This window comes from Mustela putorius, unplaced genomic scaffold (assembly GCF_011764305.1).
Source record: "Mustela putorius furo isolate JIRA1106 unplaced genomic scaffold, ASM1176430v1.1 tig00003836_pilon_pilon_pilon, whole genome shotgun sequence".
Lineage (NCBI taxonomy): Eukaryota > Metazoa > Chordata > Mammalia > Carnivora > Mustelidae > Mustela > Mustela putorius.
In genome coordinates, this window is record NW_025421989.1 from 8,125,839 (window position 1) to 8,130,452 (window position 4,614).

General features: G+C 43.4%; 1 non-coding gene across 1 annotated transcript; it reads left to right on the plus strand.

The window, feature by feature from the left end:
• Positions 1-4,009: 4,009 nt before the first annotated feature.
• LOC123394749 lies at positions 4,010-4,135 on the plus strand. Its single transcript, XR_006609511.1, has one exon. It is a non-coding gene; the product is annotated as a U4atac minor spliceosomal RNA (small nuclear RNA).
• Positions 4,136-4,614: the final 479 nt, after the last annotated feature.

The window sequence follows — 4,614 nt, forward strand, 5'->3', positions numbered from 1 at the left end:
TGCTCTGTTAGTCTGTCCTACGTCTTAATTGCTTATTCCTGATGCACATTTTTTATAGTCTACCAGCCCTGAGCATTCAGCATCATGCGGGCTTGGTTGGTATCTTTTTTTTTTTTAAGATTATTTATTTATTTCAGAGATCACAAGTAGGCAGAGAGAGGAAGGGAAGCAGGCTCCCCTCTGAGCAGAGGGCCAGACGCGGGGCTCGATCACTAGAATCTTGGAATCATGACCTGAGCCGAAGGCAGAGGCTTTAACCCACTCAGCCACCCAGGCGCCCCCCTGATGCACATTTTTTAACACTTTTGAACTGGCACAGTTGCTCAGCATGAGTAAAGGCGTGGAAGCAGAGCTTGGAACTTCCATGGGCTAGCTTGGAGGCCACGTGATGGGAGCAATATGGCTCATACTAACAGCTAACTCTTACACAGAACTTTCTAGGAAGCAGGCAGTCTTCTAAACACCTCACATACATTAACTCATTTAATGTTAACAACCCCCTGAGGTGGATGCCATTAGTAGCTAAGGACACTGAGGCAAAGAGAGATCAAACAGTATGCCCATCCTGCCCATAAGTTTGATCCCCTGCCCACAAAGTAGGCCACAAAGTTCTTGCTCCTCACTGGGCCTTGTAATTTGGACAATAGGCCACCCTTCTCATCAGGCCTAGAGAAAAGAAATCTCCCTAAATCGGGATATGTATATCTGTTGTCCTCAGACCACCTGCATCAGAAATATATGTAGTACTGGTTTCTTGGGGATTTTGTTGTTGTTGTTGTTTTTAAAGCAGGCTCTTCAAATTGTCAAGGCAGACTCACTAACAGAATGGCTTGGGGGTAAAGGATGGCTTTTAGCAAGTATTCTAGATTATTCTTTGTACATTATAGTTTGTGACCACTGCCTTAGGTCAAGCATATATAACTTACTTCTGGGGTGTCCCCACTCCCCCAAAAGCTAAGATTTGGGTCTCAGCCTGTTTTCCCAAAGAGACTATTCAAAGTTTGACATGATTTAGCTGATCTATAAATACAGACTGTTCACAAGGTTCATCTTTTTTTTAAATATTGTATTTACTTATCTGACAGAGAGAGCATAAACGGGAGCAGCAGAGGAAGGAAAAGCAAGCTCTCTGCTGAGCGGGGAGCCCGACACTGGGCTTGATCCCAGGATGCTGGGATCATGACCTGAGCTGAAGGCAGATGCTCAACCAACTGAGGCACCCAAGGGCCCCAAGTTTCATCTTTCTAAATTACGCTTAAGGTATCTCTATATGTGAATGTTGAGGAACGTTTGACCCATCATTGGGCTCGCCATCTGGTGGTCACAGGAAGGAGTGGCATGTTTTCCCGAGAAGAAAATGACAGGCGAATTTGTAAAACTGGGGGATCTTTTTTTTTTTTTTTTTTTTAATTTTTTTAGGAGAGCTGACACATAACGCTACATTAGTGTCAGGTGTACAACATAGTGATTCAACTTCTCTCTCTGTTACACTGTGCTACCATCGGTCACCATACAGCGCTATGACAGTACTAGTCACTAAACTAGTACCAGTCACTAGACAATACTAGTCACTAGTCACATAGGGATATGCTGTGCCTTCTATTAAAACTGGAGGAGTTTGAAGTATTTACTTGATATCTTAAGGACTGAAAATCACAGTCCTTTTTTATTTCATATGCTTGGAGCTTTCCTTTCTATCAGTGGAGAATTTTGACACACAGCTGTGGGGTATACTTTCACTTTCAAACAGAAATGATTTCAATTAGATGATCTAGCCCAGCAAACTTTTCCTGTAAAGGGTAAGATAATAAATATTTTAGGTTTTGTGGGCCATATGGTCTGTGTTGCAATTACTCAACTCTGCTGCTGTAGGATGAGAGCAGTCACAGACTATATGTACACAAATGGGCATGGTATGTTCCAATAAATCTTTGTTTATGGACAATGAAATTTGAATTTCATGTCATTCTCACATCATGAAATATTATTTGTATTTTTTCTTTAAGATTTTATTTTTTTGTCAGAGAGAGAGACAGCAAGCACAAGCAGGGGAGTGGCCGGCAGAGGGAGAAGCAGGCTCCCTGCTGAGCAAGGAGCCCAATGTGAGACTCGATCCCAGGACTCCAGGATTGTGACCTAACCCAAAGGCAAAGGCTTCACTGACTGAGCCCCCAGGCATCTCTATTTGTATGTTTTTCAACCATTTAACAATGCCACAACCATTCTTAGCTCACAGGCCTTGTGAAAACAGGCAGCAGGCAGGATTTGGCCGACTGACCATGCTCTGGTCTAGCCCACAAACTGTCCCATTCCTGGCCTTCCTTCAGGAGGACTGTGAAGGAGATCCAGTGCCTCACGTGCTGGGTGTCTTTTGTTTCTGTCTCCACACAGTAGAGAAAAGCGGGGCAGTGAGACTAACGTTCCCTCTTGAAACCTCAAACCCTGTAAAGCCCCAACAAAGACAACCATGAAAAAAGCAAGTCATGGGCTGAGTAATGGATCCCTACAGGAGATCATTCTTTCTAAAGATGAGCTCACAGACAGACTTTACAAAGCATGTGAGGAAATCAAATACCATGAGCAGTAACAAGGAGCGATGAATCTGATTTGATCATTAAAATAAAGGATTTAGTAAATGAGCTCAACAGTAGACACAGCTGACCAGAGAGTTGTGAACTAGAAGAGAGATGTAAAGAGAAGACCAAATTACACTGCAGAAGGGCAAAGACGGACACAATCGCTCAACAGGGGCTAAGGAGCGGCCGACACGGTGAGCTCTAACATGCAGTCAACAGAAGCAGAGCCGGGAGGATGGAGAGGAGAGGCGGCGATAACTGCGGGGATAAAGGCAGACAGAGAGCCAGGAAATATATTTTTTTTAAAGATTGTATTTATTTCATCGAGATCACAAGTAGGCAGAGAGGCAGGCAGAGAGAAAGAGGAGAAAGCAGGCTCCCCACTGAGCAGAGCCCGATGCGGGACTCGATCCCAGGACCCTGAGACCATGACCTGAGCCGAAGGCAGGGGCTTTAACCCACTGAGCCACCCAGGCACCCCTCCAGGAAATCTTGTAGGCATGTGTAAATTTAATTTTTGTGTAGTGGGGGGACTTGCAAACATGGACTTTGGAACCAGACAGATTTGGGGTTGATCATGGTTCTGTGGTCAGTCAGAGATCTTGAACAAATAGCTTAAGCCTTGATTTTCTCATCTGTCGATCTACCTTCCCCAGGAAGACTGTGACAGCTAGACAGGGGAGACTTAAAGCAGAGACTGGTTTGTTTGTTTTTTAAGCAGTTACCATTACTATAACTGGGAAGCACAGGAAAGATCTCAGCTATAGTGTGGAATTGATTTGGGAGCTAAGGTGGCACCTTGGATGACCTCACTTCAGTTCTTGAGGTGGTCTTCTTCTCTTCCACAATATTCCTATACAGATCATTTTTGTTTTAACTTCTCTCTCATTGCAGAAGCCGGGGGGGGCTGTGTATCTTGTGTTCTTTTTACTTTCCCTGTCATCTCACACAGAATCCGCATCACGGCCAGCTTCCTTGGTGAAAACTGCCCCTGTGTCATTATGGAGGTATTCCATTTGGATCGTCCAACAACACTAGGATATCTGGCATTTCATATGTGCATAGAGTTCTTTTTATTTGTTATCTTTCTGTCTTGAAGTTAGAGCCTCCTGTGACCTCTAAGAAATGAGAAGCCCATGTCACTTAGCCATCCCTGAGACAGCAATTAAAAACAAAAATAGATGTCTTTGAACACCAAGTGGTTTCACACTCTTAAGGGACTTTCCTATTTATTTTTTTTTCATGGAGCTTAGGATAATAACCACTCTTGTCTTGTTCTCGTGGATTTCAGCCAAAAAGAGATGCTTCATTCACAGGGAGGAGCTTGCTGCCCTCACTGTGCCATTGCTCTTAGATTAGCACCTCTACTTTGATCCTGCATGTCCACACCTATCTCAATGCCAATGTTCTCTATACATTGAGATTACTATTGAACCATCCTTTTCTTGGGGTTGCGCTACTGTCCAATGAGCGCCCAGTGAGGGCAGTACTGCTAATGCCTGAACAACACGCCCGCATCAACTAGAGCTTTGCATTATCTTGGTGCAATTTTTGGAAAAAAAACATTCAGAGTATTATTTTGCAAAAAAGAAAAAATAAACTTAAATTTTCATAAAAGGATAATTAGAAAACAATATCTGTGCCATGAGACCCAGTTTTAGCTGAGAATGGGAACATCTGTTTGGGTAAAAAAAATACCTGTAAAAACTTTTGCTCGTTACTGAAAATCAAACCAATCGAACGAGTGTTGGTAGAATCGATGACTTTGGTAGACTTGGCGACAATCCTCCCTGGCTTCACTTTACCTCGTACAGAGTTAAAACCGGAGAAGACCACGGAGGAAAAAAAAAACAAAACTGGAGAAGACCTGAAAATCCTACCATCTTTATTCCAGGAGAGGCCCAGAGAAATAAACTGAGCAGTGCCTCCCATCACATCCCCTCTGAGCTTCTGCTACTTTTCCTCTGTTCCTGTCTTCTTCTAGAAAGACAGCATATTTACATATACCATTAGTGAAGGGTATGATTTGGGATGACAA